A 17,871-nucleotide genomic window follows, 5' to 3' on the forward strand; every position below is an offset into this window, starting at 1 on the left:
GCTACAAGTTATGGCTATCAAAACTAGAAACTTTTCTCATGGTTTGATTTTCTCTCTACTCGTGAACCAAATTGAGGTTACGCCAATGCCACTTGAAGCAAAGAATTAGTGCCATTTCTAATTTGAGTTCATAGCAATTATTCTAAGCAATATTAAAAGAGTGGCAACCATTTTATGTTGTTACATTCAACCACAAAAGCCTAGTGGAAAAAGGAGATCCATTGAATATCAATTTATTATTCCCTCCCATTGATGATTTTTTTGATTTATGGGAAACCTACATGGAAGGATCCCTTTAAGAAACCTTCTACAGCCTATGAAGAGTGTAATAAAGTGTTTAATATAACTTGAAGAAATCATGAAGGAGAACCATGATCACTCGAGCTTTGAAGTCATTCAAAGTGAAAAATTGCTTATCATTCATCCCATTACACAAAGTACATAAATCATGTATTTTAAATTTTAGTGATTGTGAGACAACAAATTTGAACTTTTGAAGTTAAATTCAATAAAGGAATGCCATGAGAAAACACAACAGTAAAGGAACATTATCATTTGAAGCTTTTGAAAAACAGAATTGGAGAAAATCTTTGTTGACATGAGCCTTAAAATCACTTGACATGGACAAAACCCTCTTCACTAGCATTATGGTTACAACAAAAACAATAAATTACCTTTATCGAGGAGCGCTCAAGCTAGAAGGATAAATGCACTTTGAAAAATAAATTTGTGTGTTTTACTTAGTGACTAAGTAATAGGATACCTCCAAATAGGCCTCATGTCATGTAACCTAGTGTCGAACACCAATACGTGAAGATACATGTCTGACACGTTTGGCACATGTCCTATTCACAGGACACTTACCAAACACATGTCCGACACATGCCCTAAACAACAAGGAACATACTGAAAAAGACAAGATAGATAATCATGGGAAAGAAGGAAATGACTTCATATCCTTTGGTGAGATTCCTGAGATACCCAAGAAAAAAATCACAGAGGTAGAAAGGTCCATATAAAAATCCTCAAATATTATCAGCGTCAAGACTACCTTAGATTCTTACCAGTAGCCTAGAATGAGCAACAATTTCCCCAATTTCTCAGCTATAGATAGAGAAGTTGGGTGGGTGCAATCTAACATCTCATAACACAAACAGAAGACTGGAAAATTGTAGGAAACTAATGCAATGTTATTCAGAACAATGGGGTACCTGAAGGAGAAGGCGAGGGAAGTTGAAATCGTGCAGAACACCAACCTCTAGTCACAAGGTGAGTAGCAAAAAAATAGGATAGCTACAACAAAGGAGAAATTGAGCTATTGAGGAGTTGAACCAACCCATGATAGACTAGATTAGTGAGATCAAAGAGGGCCATGATAAACCCCCACATAATAGAGAGAGCAAAGTAAGTAGCATATGGAAAATCCACCAACCAAGAAATCATGATTTCTAATCATCAGAAAAAGCAATAAGCCAGTCATTTCTGACATCTAAGTTGTTTTTGGCCTTAGCAAATTTTGGGATTTTGTATAAGGCTCTGCCTTCAGTTTGTTTATATCTTCATCTACATGAATGATAGTCAAGTAGAAATGGGTTATGATTTTCATCTTTTAGTTCACAGTAAGAACTACAATAAGAACCACATTAAGTTGCAGGCATGAGGAATCTCTATTACAAACAGAGATAGCAGACATATTCATTTGGGAATTCAAGAAGGGGGTTTTCTGTATAGAACTACCCTGGTATAATGAGAGTAGAACTCATAAATTGATGGTGTTGGCATTGCAGAAAAAATGTAATGAAAGGGATTAGGTGAATCTCGTAACCATTGTGAATCAATTGAAATATTCGTTTACATGAAATGGGCACAAGAGCCTAAAGTGAAGACTTAAAGAGGAGAAGGGCATGATTTCATAGCTAGGAATTATGAGATAAAATACTAGCATACAAAAAGAGAAACCTTTATATTAGAAGGTTGAGAGGAAAACCTTCAAAGGATGCCTAGTGTTCCAGTTAGACATATGAGTCTTGGAAATGTGAGATGGACTCAGAGAGGATAGTCGATTTGTGATCTCTACAATAAAGTTTTAAGTATCGAACTTGAATGTCATGAAGTATAATGTCCTTGTGAGTTGTGTTGGAGAAGTTGTGGTTCAATCATTGAAGAGTTTTTTCTTCTGATGCTTGTTGATCATAGAAATGGATATGCAAAAATGATCATCCAATAGATGTGTGTTGGAGGGAAAATAACCTTGTATATAATTTAATGCCAGGAATGAGATTGATGTTGAAAAAGCATTGAATGGGTTGAGATCCATTGCAAAATATGTATAGGAATGCATTGGCATTTTTCAATTCCAGTATTAAATTGATTTTCTAAAAAGTGTGGCGTCTTGTGCTCTCGTTGGACATTTCAGCTGATCATTTTGATAACTCTAATTGTTGTTGGAATTATGAAATAAAAAATGTGTGCAAAGACTTAGAGCCTAATTTTTTGTGAATTGTGCAAAGGTTGTGTTGAGTTCAGAAGGAGAGGGCATAATTCCTTTTTGGAAATGGGTATGGTATGGGAATTACCTCTGGATATAAAGATTTCTAAGGTAAGATGAATTAATATTTTATTTCCTCAGTTCAAACTGGAATACGTTGGTTTGTATGAAGACATGGACTTCACGATGTGCCCATAAGGTGGTACTCTAGATAAAGACACTGCAGAAAAGGAACAAAAATATGGAAAAGTGGTTGCATTGGGAATGCGTGAAAGAGAATATCTGTGTGAGATGTGAAAACACCCATTTTGAGTGTATTGGAGGTAACAAAGTGAAAAGTGGAATGTCAAGAAAGGTAAATATGTATAAATGATTGAATGTTAGCATTCTGAAAAGCTTGCCAGCATTTTGGGTTGCATCATGATGGCATCACTTCCTCTTGTACTTGAGTTGAAAGTTCTCATGTTAGTGCAAAAACAAGTATTGTGGCCCATCTAAATGTTGTTACAATGGCATAGAAGATGAATAAATGAAGGTAAAAGATAACTTATTAATGTTTTCCTAGAACTTGTTTTGGCAATGGCTACTATGTCCTGATTTGGCATAGTAATAGGCTATGATTATGCCTGTATTGGAGCGGGGGAGGAGAATCCTGCATTTTGTAGCTAAAAAATCCAAGAAATAATATCAAAAATCTTGTATCACAAATTAGCCTGCATACTGTAAATGCAATGCCATCAATCATTCTATCCAAAAACATCACAAAATTGATCACATCAATAAGAAAGAAGAGGGATTTCCAATGCCCGTGGTTTCTTGTTGAAGAAACCTGTGACAAAAGCATTGGGATTCTTCACAAGATATATGGCTAGCCCAAAAAAATTGGCAGTCATGAACCCCTGTTGTGACTTGAAATCCACCCTCAGATGTTGATCCCTAACAAACAAGCCCCAACTACATGAAGGTCGAGAAAGAGAGCAGGGAGGCTCAATGTTTCTATTGTATAACAATACAACCTACAACATATGGTCCTTTGTAGAGAAAATATCATACCTGTAACAAGTACAATGAATAAAAAAAAAGTGATTTTGGCATTAATCACATCGTGGATTGTAACATGTCATCCCAATTAACAAGTAACTAGGATGTTTCTCACATAAAAATAGAGCTGCTAATAATAATTGTAGAAACCAACATAAATAATATTGTAACTCAGGTATAGGAGAGAAGAGACACAATTAACCTACAAATTTCTCAGATGCAATCGAAAGCATGAGAAAGTAGAAAATCTTACCTCTCGAAGAATCTTTGATGGAAATCTAGTTTGGTTAAATGTCATAAAAGGAGTAGGAATATTATCGCCCTGAGCACAACCTACCCATTTATAAAAAGTCAAATGATAAATGTTTGCAAGAAAAATCCATATAGCAATGTCACAATACCATACATAGTGACAAACCCTCCTCTAACAATCTAGTCTACATTCCCACTATTAGTATAACCACAACAATTTTAGAAATCTAGAAGAGAATTTGAAAATTGAATGTGAAAACAAACTCAAGTAGTGAGAAATGCTTTGAGAAAATATCCAAATCATCACCCAAACCATTGGAAATTCTTACAAGAACAAAATCATGTATTCTATTTGATAAAATTAGTCAAAGCTACCTCCCCAAACAAATGTACAAAAGTAGACATCTTGAAACACGAATGAATTTTAGAGCTGTGAAAGCATCTTATAAATTAAAAGGATACCTAGGCTGAAACCTTATGCTGCCTTTGATAGACCTCAACTGCTGTGTAATTAGGAAGTTCAACATTTCCTTGCATCCTTGGAGTCGGTTTGAAATTTCATTTAAATCCCTAAATCTTCAAAATATTAGACTTTCACTTTTCTTTTATTTTTCAGGTGAAATTACAAGATAGAATTAATGACCACTTTTCCAAGGTGGGCACTAGTGAAGCGTCTTGAACCATTTCCCACATGTTCACACTGAAACCTATGCAAGATGTTCTTGCTCAGGCTGCATTTCTCAACACTTAATACAAGCATCATTTACACACATCCACAATATACCTCTCCTCTACTGTAATTAATTTTCTTCACAATAACCACTTCATTGACAACAGATAGTTCCAAATTCCTATTGCTAAATATTCAATAATTGACTCAATTTATAATGTGTGAATTTGACCTTTCACTTATTCTACGCTTGTGTAAATAAACATTATATACAGAAAAAAAAGAAACTGAAATGACAAATTATTACAGGATAAATATACAAAGTACAGAGCTTCATCTCTCTTAGCAGCAATTCCAGGCCTCTTGAGGAACAATCAACACTTGTGTCAATCAACATTATATACAGAAAACAAAGAAACTGAAATGAAAAATTATTACAGGATAAATATACAAAGTACAGAGCTTCAACTCTCTTAGCAGCAATTCCAGGCCTCTTGAGGAACAATCAAATTAACAAGGGAAGGAATTATGTTTCCAAATATCACCTCTCTCATTTCTAAGCTCCTATTTGACTTTTTCCTATCTCTAGTTCTGAATTGGAACATCTTCTTATTGAGAGCTCAATAATCTAGATCACAATGAACATTCTACTATGAATGACAATATCAATTTTTGGCATGTTCTCCAATTTGTTGAAAGATATGAGTTGAGAGACCTTTCACATATAGCAAATGTCTTGAAGGAATTTTTTATATTGTTGGGAGTCAACTAACTAGATGTTTTGAATCCAAGCACCTCACCATCTCTTGAAAGTCTGCAACTCCAATTATGTGCACTAACTAAGAAAAAGATACAAAGTGATGTAGCACTCAACCACAACCCACATGAGATCATTTTAGAATATTGGTTGTGTGAACTATTTTTGTAAGTTTAATGAGGCTCATCTCCACATGTTTAAATTCCAGGTGCCAACGGACATTGAATGGGATTGGATTTTGTTCAAACCTTTGTTTGGCATAATTGTACAAGCCTTCCTATCCCGCTTCATATTGAGATGACCTTCAGATGGTTATGTTTAGCATTTATCATGGTAAATTTTGCAAGAGATGATCTTACCTATTTCAATATAATATTATACTTGCAAATAAGTTGAAAATTCCTAATAGTGTTTTCATCATTAGAATGAAATATAGAGGTTTTTTAACAAAAATGAATGGTACTCTTATATGAAAAAATCATATTTTAGTATGATTTATCCAGTGGAATTACATCTTAGTTCAATATGACTTACAACTCCAACAAATTTGGATTCATTTACATTCTATGATGGGTTGTGATCAAAATTCAAACTTGATTAGTTGCATCTTTTATGTAAAGTTTGTATCTATAATTTAGAATGGCATGCACATTAGCATTAAGATTTGTAAGTTCGCCAAGATTGGATTTCACTCAATAGTGGATAGGTTAGAGAGGAAATTAATGGTTGAAACTAGTTAGAAGTCTGGACAGGGTCTCCATTGTCGGGACTGTACACCCTGATCTATGCCCAGTTGAAACTAGTCTGTGGAGGAAATAGTAGTTCATAAAAGTATCTAGTGATGGAATGAAAGTATAGATCCATCTCCTGGGAGATTGTGAAGTTCCGTGGAATTTAGCTCAGTTGGGTTTGGCTGAAAAAATGTTATTGGGCACAGAAAGAAAGATATGTGAGGCATTATCCAGTACAAAGAGAATATAATCTAAGACTGGTTCACATGATTGGTTGGGATATATTTCTCTTTGTTGGAAATTCGTCATGGGAAAGCCTAGGGGGAGGAAAAATAAAGGAACATGGGCAGTTTCTACTGCTGAGCAATCTGGAGTAGTCAATGGAAGTAAAGGGAACGCGAGCTCAAAGAGGAAGGCAACAAGGGATTCCAAAACATATACTATGTGGATGCTTTGGAACAGTATGAAAATGCTCTCAATCTTATCATAGGAATCACTTGGACCGTGCCATCTTCCACAGCAACTGAGCAGCATGCCTGATGCAGATGAAGCCTGTTCAGTATGAAAGTGTTGTTGATGAATGTACACTCGCTCTTGAAGTGCACCCTCATTTCAGCAGGGCTCTTTTTAGAAGGTGTTGGGGGGAAAAATGCCTATGCAGGACGATCCTATCCACCTAAGGTGTGACAACGCCTTAGCAACAAACGAATACAGCTATCATGATTTCTTCCTTTATGAAATATGAAAGAGAGGAGATCGGCAGACTTACCGTTGTCTTCCGGTTGTCCCTCGAACTAGATCCTCTTCTCTTTGTGTGTCCACAGCTACTTGCCTCCTCGCTTGATCAAGGAGAAAACTACTTGAATCCCACGAGATCACAAGAGAACAGCTACCTGTGACAAGAGAACAGCTACTTGCAACAAGAGAAGAACACAATACAAAGGCAAATATACATATTCATAAATGATTCAGGATTAGAAGTAAATCAAATATACTAATGCAATCATACAAAATACACCAGCATATAGGAAAGAATCAAGATAGCTTTATTGAAAGTAACAGGGTTCAGGAAGAGATACAACCCATAGGGCTCCAACCCAGCATCTCCTTCCCAGCAGAATGGAATTCCTTCTTCAGCTCCCTTCAAAGCATAACACACCCAATGTTTCTAGCCACAAACCAACAACAATTCTCTGCAAATACCAAATTCCAGCCTCCTCTGACCTCATGGAGAGAGATCTATATATAGGGGTTTTGGAGAGAGGATGAGTCAGCTTGAGACTGGTCTGAGACTGACTAGTGTCCTCTCCCACTTTATTTCTTGAGTCCACTTGGAGGTTCTTGCTTCCACTTGGAGATTTGGAACCTCTTACTCATCACCAGTCGAATTCCCTGATCCAAGTGTCATTTTGGAAGCTTCCTGGGCATTGACACCTTGAGGAATGACTCTGCCACTTGTCCAAACTCACTCAGTGCAGGTAGCCTTCTTTGCAGTTGACATTCAATGCAGGTATATAGTGGAGTAGTTGACATTCAGCACAGATGCTCAGTGGAGCAGTTGACATGATCCAGAATTGCCTTGTTTTGAGTGTTTTCAGGTGGAGAACTTTTGTTAAGTGCTGTGGTTTGCTGGCCTTGTTCCTCTAGGGGTAGGAACAACATGTTTAGGGACTTTGGATCCCTTGATTATTGACATTTCATGCTCAGTGATGCAAGGCACAAAAATGTCTATAACAGTTGCCCCCTAAAGTATGAGGCCGTTTATCGGGTGAAATGCTTTATCCAGGAGGGTCCAAAGTTCATCCATCTGCTGGGAGGAGACCTGTAATAAAATACAATACAATACATTATGATTCATACTACTTTCATGATCTAGCTGAGGCAGGCATTCCCATGGTCAGCTTTATAAATTCATTTTTGTACATAGAACAGACGATCGTCTGATGGTAGACTGATAATTTTGGTGAAATTATCATCCTTTGAGTAGGATGATCATCTGCTGCAATGATGTACATGTCAAATGTCTTTATTTTTTTTGAATATATATCGCATCCCGGATGGATGAAACTAGATCCGGGGTCTTCAAACTCGTTCGATCTTCACTCTAAGTACAAGTCGATCCATGTGAGAATTGCGCTGAAGTCGAACATGGAAAGACATCGCTTGATTACCGATCAATGATGTAAACCGTTAACAAGCGCGAGAGGAATCACCGATAATGATAATGACCCTCAAGGTACTGCAGTACAATTCACGTGGTGTGAATAAAGGACTTGGCATCGAACACCACGCAAAATCTTCTGGTCGAAGGTCATTGATGTATACCTGTCGCCGGAAGTGAGAAAGTTGCCATTGAGGCATGCAAGCTTCAAAGTACTGAAAGGGGTTGTTCCTAGATCAATTCCTTGGATAATGAGCTGATGTCGACAAGGAGTGATCCGTCAAAGGAGGGCCTTAATGAATCCCACATCAGTGACACGGAACGGAGCTAATGATTTTAATGGAGTTGAAAACAATCTGTGATATATGATTGAGGGTGGCGGTCATGAATGGATGAAGGATAATGTATGGAAGTGGATGGGACCCGGTTGACTCTTTCTGAACGACTTCTCTTGAACATATGGCGACACTGATGCGATGGATTGGTAGCATTACCCCAAATATGGATGGTACGGCAAGACCATGGTGATGTGGCCGGTGAATGAAACAACCCAACCCGAATGTGATACGGAGGAAAAGTGTCATGTTCAAGAGTGACCTGCTACCATCAAAGTTTTCTTGATTTTTCCCAATTTTTCCCCAGTCATTGCTGACCAGTACCTCTTTATTTTTGTCAAGCTTGAGGAGGATAACATATGCTTGTTCTATAACCTGCCCTTCGGGCAAGCCCATCGCTATGTTTTAACGAGCTTAGCGATAGTGAAACTCGTTCTCGTCTAAAGACAAGTTTGTCGCTATTTAATAATTTTAACGAGTCTAACGACAAGGATAACTCGGTCCTTTTCATTTTTAGAGAGTCTGAAAAGGTACATAAAGTTAACTCCAGAATTCCTTTTTCGTCATCTAATCCCTTAAGTCCGAAAAAGTATAAAAGAATACAGAAGGGATGAGTTTTCGATAACTTTAACGAGCCAAATAAAACAAGCGCTCGACCTTTTTGTGCAATAATCCCTCAGGTCCAAAAAGATTAAAATCTAGAGGAGGGATAGCTCTTCCGGTCCTTTAACGAGCTGGAAGGCCAAAACTCGGCAATATTTTCATATTTTATGAGTCAGTTGAAAAGAGCTTAAAGAAGTCTCGTCTTTTGTGGAACGAGTGATAATAGGGATAGCAACTGATTCCAGGTACAGGTTGGAATTTTCCAATCACGGCAGTGTCACAAGGATGGCTAGGTGAAATCACTCTTCGCAACTGTTCCTCAAAATGGGTAAACAATCATATGGAGGTGAACGATCGGCCAAATGAAAGTGGAGGTGGCAGGTGCAAACACGACCAAGGCTTTTATGGCTGATAAATTTACGATCACAGCGGTTATTTACCGGGATAGGTTCATTTTTTAGATAAAAATGAGCTTAAACTCTGGAGGAAACATTGCTCACTACTTATATTTATTTTTTAACGAGCATGAATACCGCGTTAAAACTGCTCGGATCTTGCGTTTATTTTTTAACGAGCATGAACTTTATGCTAAAACTGCTCGATTACCCAGTCTTTTGATAAGAGTGTCTCATGAAAGATCCCATTTTTTATAGAGCTTGCGCCTTACCAAAGCTATGCTCACTCTCCTTTCTTCATGCAAGTTAGGAAACGACTAACCCAAAAAACAGATAAATAACCACTCTTTGCTTGCACTCCAAAAGGTTTGCATGCCCCCAGGTATAAAATAGAGTTTCAAGGTTACCTCTACTTACCCTCCGCCAAAACATTTGTTTTAATCGAGAGAGGCTTACCTCTTTCAGATTACCCAAAGATTGTCTCGTTACTCTTTCAAACAAGACACTTCCTCGGCAATGTCTACCGAAATAGACAAGGGTGAATGACTCTGGAGCCAAACATGTAACTTTGACAAAAGAATCCTATTCTAAAACAACCCCTCTTCCATCCACGGACGGGGTACAGACTAGTCATATTCTCCCGCAGAAACCTACCCTATACCCAAAGTTTCCCTGCCGAAGCAGGCCAGGATGCATTCCCCCTGGGTTCCAGTCATATCCTCCCGGATTACTCGCGCTCATCAGGAGGACGGACCGTGGGTTGAGACACTTCTTGCATGAATAGACCATTTAGGGATGGCACCTGACTATTTGCGATGTGTGATCCGGGAAACGAAAGTTGGTCTACGAGCTTGACCATTCTTCCTTCATGCGGAAAACACATTACTCTAAAAAGTGAGGAGACTACAGCTCCCATGCAATATATATAGTCTCGTCCAAGGAGTAGGTTATAATCCAAGGGTCCTTGAACGACCATCACGTTCATTTGAACGGTCTTCCCTTTCAATGTTATAGGCACATTGGGGAGGATCCCTAAAGGTCGGCTGGTTCCTTTATCAAAACCTGATAGATTTCTCATCTTAGGTAAGAGTGCTCGCGAACCAAGCGCTCTCCAAGCAATAGAGGAAAGGATACTCACAGATGCCCCTCATCAATGATAGTGCCAGCCATTACCATTCTATATATTTGACAAATAATTCTGAATGGCACACTGGCTGGCAACCGGGGTCTGCCTAGTTGGTTCCAATCAAAGGACACAACCAAGTTGCTTGGTGGTGGGACCGAATATACGGCCGGATAGCGCTCTGATGAACTTCCTTCCTGCGACAAAGGAATGGTGGCATTGCCCCCTTGATCATCAGAGTTAGTGCTGATGAAGAGAAGCTGGACGGTGTCGTCTGTATTCTCCTCTGTGATGGTGTCATTCGAAGACGGAGCCTCTGAAGGCAAAACCGGGTCAACTGCCGTATCAACCTTTTGACTTTTGTCAGGCATGGATCCAAACGGTTCTTCTTCAATGATAGATGCTTCGGCTGACCATCTAAGTGGCTCAGCCGGATTCTCAACTAGTGAGGGACTTGGCAGGAGTCTTTGATATCCAGGAGGAAGATTCGCTCGTAAAATCGGGCGATCTTCCAGAACTCTTTTTGCCTCATCTAAGAAGGGACAACGGTGGATGGCATGATTGCCTTCACACAGTCTGCAGGGAAATTTAACTTTCCCATTCTGTCCTGGAGCTTCACTCCCACTAGTTGACGGTGAGCAGTCGACATGGCTATCAGAGGTCGATGCTCCCGAATTGTGCAAACGGGGGGACCAGTCTCTTAGTATCCATGGGATACAGGGACAATCTCTATGGAAGTGGTCTCCCCTGCATATGACGCATGGCGATTTAGACCTTACGAGTGCGGTGTGTGGATTTTTGTTAGATGACATTTCTTTGCCCCCAGTTGCCTTAGGCTCCTTCTTCTTCTTTTCTTTTTTCTTCTTCTCCTTCTTCTCCTTAGGAACCTGATTTTTTGATCGACCAGTTCCGTCAAGCGAAGAAGAAGGAGGGGAGGAAGATGAAGTGGAAGGCTGGGAGGAAACTCTTGTCTGATCTAACTGTTGACTCGAATGTTCAGGAGTGGTGGTATTCTGAACGACATTGGTCGAAAAGAGCCAAACTGGTAGGCCAATTGTCAGTCCTGGAAGCGACAATGTGGCCATGTGGGGCACACCAACATCTCCCGAAGAGGAGAAGGGACTAGGATTTCCACCCAAGGGAACTCCTTGGTTGGTGTGCTCCATCTTTTCAACCTAAAGATCAACGCAGGATTAAAGGGTGATTGTTCCGTTTAAAATAAATTGTTAACGACGCTTTTAGACACAACTTGCTTTTTCAGTTTTAAAGAGTCGAGAAAAAGCTAAAGATGACTCTAGTCTCCTTCGATGTTTTAACGAGCCCGAAGTGACAAATGCTCAGATGGACTTTTTCTGTTATAGAGTCTGAAAAAGGCCAAAAGAAACTGCTCTGGAGATCTAGGCAGAGGGTGTGCCAAACTTTTCGCAAAACCACATAATACTTTTTACGGTACGGGTGGTCGATCTTCGTGAATGTTTTGTTCACTGCATTGCGATCAGTAGGGCGGCCGACACGGCTTCCTAAGGATAAAAGCTATATGCCTATAGGGGTCTCCCAATATATACGCGACGGTACGTGGGAGCATAATCCGTATTAGTGCCACCGACTCTCAGGAGGAATCACCCATCTTCTTCGAGATCGACAGTCACTATGTTTAACAACGCCGGAACACGTCTCTAGCTTAGACCTCTATGTTGTGCGTTATGTTACAAAGCGTTGTTAGGTTCATTCAGTTTATTTTAGGTTGATCTTTTTAAAGTTTTCCTTTCAAGGTTCACCACGAGATGTATGATACAAATTCCTAAATGCAGTCTAAGATGATCAACACGCTTTACAATCTTTCAACTTTGAAAATCCTAGCTACTAAGGGAAAAGAGAGCGACTATCTTTTCTCAAAGAGCAATCAGCACACTCTAATGCACTTTCCCTAAATCCAACATGCAAACTATCAAATGCAAAATGCACAATGCAGGTGTTTGTTTTCACTTTCTTAGTATAAATGCCTACAAAGAAAGCTTTTTGCACAACTTTGAATTTGCTTTTACAATGATCAAAATAAACAAGTTCACTTTCTTCGAAATCAACAAGGGTAGAAGAGATTACAATCACTTTGCGTTTTTCGAAATAAAGACTTGTTTTGATACTTTGAAAGAGACAAATTCAAACCAATAAGCAAAAGTAAAACTATAATCAATTTGAACAAACAGCCAATGAACTCTCTTCTAAGATCACTATCAATCAGATCTGAATCAAAGGCTACAGAAAGACTACTTTACTCATGCAAAGGAAGACTGTAAATGACGCCACAAACACATAAAAACATTTACAATATTTTTGTACAAAAATGGGGCGGAATTCAAGCAAAGAAAAGGGTTATCAGACTAGCACCTATGCTGGTTAAAGTCTGCAAAAACAGAGATCAAAACAGGGCAAAAGAGGACAAAGAACCCCAGCTGCACAAGGCCACACTGGTTCAGCGCAGGTCCAACACTGTCAGTTTGACATTCAACGCAGGTAGCCCCTTCGGGACCTGCGTTGAAATGCAGACTGCCTTCACAGTGCCTGCGCTGAAGAGAGAAACTCTCGTTTCCCTTGGTTTCTGGGTCACAAAATGCTCAAAAATCAACTGTTTCAGGCCAAATCAGAAACACAAGCAAGGTATAAACAGAGGGATGCTTTGATAGGGTACTAAAGACTATCACAAGGATCAATCAAATCATTTGTGGATCTAGTTTAGATCATAGACAAGTCCAACATACTGGATCAAAGCAGCAACTTTTACTTTGCATCCGGGAAAGATGCAGTTCAAGAGTTGCTGTCAAGTCTATGAAGTAAACAAATGACGAAAACACAAATGAAATGAATAAACAAGTTCTCCCCAGTGGAGTCGCCAATTTGTTGGGGGGAAAAATGCCTATGCAGGCCGATCCTATCCACCTAAGGTGTCACAGTGCCTTAACAACAAATGAATACAACTATCATGATTTCTTCCTTTATGAAATATGAAAGATAGGAGATCGGCAGACTTACCGTTGTCTTCCGGTTGTCCCTCGAACTATATCCTCTTCTCTTTGTGTGTCCACAGCTACTTGCCTCCTCACTTGATCAAGAGAACAGCTACTTGAATCCCACGAGATCACAAGAGAACAGCTACCTGTGACAAGAGAACAGCTACTTGCAACAAGAGAAGAACACAATACAAAGGAAAATATACATATTCATAAATGATTCAGGATTAGAAGTAAATCAAATATACTAATGAAATCATACAAAATACACCAGCATATAGGAAAGAATCAAGATAGCTTTATTGAAAGTAACAGGGTTCAGGAAGAGATACAACCCATAGGGCTCCAACCCAGCATCTCCTTCCCAGCAGAATGGAATTCCTTCTTCAGCTCCCTTCAAAGCATAACACACCCAATGTTTCTAGCCACAAACCAACAACAATTCTTTGCAAATACCAAATTCCAGCCTCCTCTGACCTCATGGAGAGAGATCTATATATAGGGGTTTTGGAGAGAGGATGAGTCAGCTTGAGACTGGTCTGAGACTGACTAGTGTCCTCTCCCACTTCAGTTCTTGAGTCCACTTGGAGGTTCTTGCTTCCACTTGGAGATTTGGAACCTCTTACTCATCACCAGTTGAATTCCCTGATCCAAGTGTCATTTTGGAAGCTTCCTGGGCATTGACACCTTGAGGAATGACTCTGCCACTTGTCCAAACTCGCTCAGCGCAGGTAGCATTCTTTGCAGTTGACATTCAACGCAGGTAGACAGTGGAGTAGTTGACATTCAGCGCAGATGCTCAGTGGAGCAGTTGACATGATCCATAATTGCCTTGTTTTGAGCGTTTTCAGGTGGAGAACTTTTGTTAAGTGCTGTGGTTTGCTGGCCTTGTTCCTCTAGGGGTAGCAACAACATGTTTAGGGACTTTGGATCCCTTGATTATTGACATTTCATGCTCAGTGATGCAAGGCACAAAAATGTCTATAACAGAAGGGCACGAGCATATGAGACTATGGGAAGTCTAGAATTAGCCATGAAAGATGTGCAGGCCCTTATGCAGGTTGATGTGAATCACCAGGATGGCTTGGAACTTGTCAAAAAGATACGTCTTTCTCTTGGGAACAAGCAAGATGCTCAACAAGACCTAAAAAATAGGCCCACGGTGCCTGCCTATTCAGGGACTTCTCCTATAGTCGTAGGGGCACCAGCAGTTCGAGGAACTCCTGTTGGTGGTATGGGGCCTTGTTTACCTGCTAGACCTATGCCAAAGAAGAAAAATAAACAGGAGAGGCTTCCTGGTGATAACTTGAGTAATCAATCCAATGGGCCCCCTTTGTAGGAACCTCCTTTGCCAATGTATTCCAAAGGGTCTTCTTCACCACAAAATACCTTGGTCTTGGAATCTTCCAGGGCATCTTCTAGAGTAATATCCATGGAATCTAATGGTTCTCAAGGTCACGAGGTTAAACATGCCCCTCAACCTATGAAGAAAGCACAGGCATAAATTCAATGGAGGCCATTGAAACTTATTTTTTACCATGATATAAGGCTTAGTCAAATGCCAGACAAATGCAAATTTAAGGAGTTGAGAGAAATAGTGAGGAAATAATTCTCCTCGTCCAAGGCAGTTTTAATAAAATACAAGGATTTGGATGGGGATCTTGTGACTATTACAACTACATAAGAGCTTAGATTGGTAGAAGCTTCTGCAGCTCAGCTTGCTGAGCAGAAAAGGACATGGACTCAAACAAAAACTTCTCTACAGATGGGGGCTTGAATGATAAAGAAAACATTTGTAATAAAAAAATTTCAAATGATTCTTTGAGGTTGTATGTGGTCGAGGTGAATCCTGAGCAAGAGCCATTGATTGAAGAAGAGGAGGAACCTTTAGTAAATGGAGTTCAAGAAGAGGATGTTAAAGAAGAGGAGAATGCTTCTAGTTCATCAGGAGAAAGCAACTGTAGCATAGTAGAAGACTCGAGAAAAGAACCTAATAAGTAGGTATCCTTGGAGGAAACTTGTAAAGAAAAAAATGGGGATGAGCTTGAAGGCAAAGAAGTTAAAATTGATGATTGACTATTTGAATTTGCTCAATTTTTTCGCACACATGTAGGCATTGATCCAGATGCTCACTTGGATCTGCATGAGCTAGGAATGGAGTTATGCTTTGAGGCATTGGCGAAAACTGTGACTAGTGAAGAAGTCCAATGCCTCTTTGAGATGGAAGCATGCAAGTTGCAAGATCAATACTCCCAAGATGGACAAAAGTATGAAGAAGCTTTGAGGATAAACCTTGACTTCTATGAGGGATTGCTTGCACTGGGTCAACAATATTTTGAAAGTGAAAAAATTCGATGGTCTCTTTCTTTGGCTAGCAAGGTTGATCTTGGTACATGGGATTCTTCATAAACTATCCAATTTTTCAATAGTGCAAAGGAGAAGATGCGGAATGCAACTGAAATGTGGGAGAAGCTAGAAGAGCAATGCCAAAATGAGTTAAAGATCCATCTGCAACCAAGAAGGATGAGATCTTGAAAAGAAAAAAAGAAACTGCCTGGGGTTGATGGAGATTCTATTGAGGAGATAGCAACATCTACTACCGAAGCAACAGAACAAGCTACTGTAATGAGATCTCAGATCCATATATTTTGGGGAAACATGCTTTTTGAACACTCACAAGTGGAGTTCAGATTGGAAGATCCAACATGGAAAGAGCACCTGGATGTTGCTGTTGAGAGGTTTAAGCTTGCTGGAGCTTCTTCTACTGATATTGAAACTGTGTTGAAGAATCATTCATCTAATGCAACCAATCAAGAAGGCAATGATGTCAAAATAGAAATTCAAAATGGAGATGTTGCTAGAGAAGAGACTGAAGACAAAGTTAAGGATGGAAATAGAGAGGAGACTATTCAATAAATTTCAGAAGATTCTAGGGAACATCTCCTTTGACCTACCATTTTGAAAAGTATAGTAGCAATGTAAAAGACAAATTATTTAGTATTTATATAGGTGAAAAAAGGAAAATCGTTTTGAATGAAACATATTACAGGGTTTTTCAATAGTGTTAGTCATAATGATAAAATTATGCAGGTGTAGGAAAGAGTATCAAAGGCTGGAAGTCAGTCTAATAGGACATCATGGATTGGAATATTTTTTCCAAGGAATATTTTGACACCTGAAAAATGTCCTATCAGCATGGTTTTTTCACAATACATGGGGTCAGGGGTTAAATTTGATGGGCCCCTTTCCCATCAGTGAACCCCAAGACACCCTATATTTTAAAAATTTCTTAATACAACCCCACGTAAAAAAAATGTATGCAAAAGTCACTGGAAGATTAAAACCTCCTAACAGACTTGCAAATCTATACATAAAGGGAAGTGCAACCGCATTGAAGAGAGAAATGAAGCCATAAAAGACACAAAATCTACCATGAGCCCAACGAGGGCATGGCTTATTGGTATCACTGGTGTAACTTGCTTCAAGGTTATTCTAAGCTAAATAAAAAACTCATAAATATTAGAAAAACCTACATTTTTTGGTCTAAGTTAAATGGAAAACTCATAAATATTACAACAACCTAACCACTAATAAAAGTGAAGAAGACTGTGTTACAACTAAAATAAAATAAGGGAGGCATTTGGATACAATTATTTAGGACACTCTTACAAAAAAATTTAAAAAATCACATGATAGAGAGGCCTATGATAGTAATATGCCCAACAAAACTAGAGAAGTAACATTGTCAGGCAGAGGATCTGCACATAGAATGGAGTTAGATCATAGGAATCTTATGTTTCTAGTTTGATAAAGAAGGTGTATTCATCAACTATTGACCACAATATCAATGCAAGAAGCCTCAACCTAAATTGCACCTAGGTTAAGTGAACTATATTCCTCAATTACCAAGGAAACAACTTCAAACATGGTTTTCTTGAACATGGTTGTATTTTTGTTGTTCATCTCACAAGAAGTGAAAACTACATACAAGTTAAATATGGTTATAAAAAAGGATCCATTAAGTAACAAATGTATAATTCCAAAATGATACTAGTTAAAGTAAGTTCATGATACTTCATAATGGTGAAAGACTGTGTTGTTTATGAACAATGATATGAATGAGAATATTATGAGACCAACCAATTAACAAAAAAAATTTAATGATGCAGGTTCCTAAGGCACTGAAGGAAAATATATTGTTGGCAACTTGGCATAACAAACTATGAAGAAATAAATTAGTAGCATGAGATTTACTGCCATAAAATAGATCAATAAGATATAGAAAGTCAGAGCATTTATGATTTTAC

The 17,871-nt window shown here is 38.9% G+C and overlaps 1 pseudogene; it reads left to right on the forward strand.

The window, feature by feature from the left end:
* LOC149183001 (protein CLMP1-like) overlaps positions 1-16,480 on the forward strand; it is a 54,748-nt pseudogene extending 38,268 nt beyond the window's left edge.
* The last annotated feature ends 1,391 nt before the right edge of the window (positions 16,481-17,871 follow it).

Source organism: Pinus tabuliformis, chromosome 3_2 (genome assembly GCF_031772625.1).
Source record: "Pinus tabuliformis cultivar Carrire ecotype Pingquan chromosome 3_2, CPIR1, whole genome shotgun sequence".
Classification (NCBI taxonomy): Eukaryota; Viridiplantae; Streptophyta; class Pinopsida; order Pinales; family Pinaceae; genus Pinus; species Pinus tabuliformis.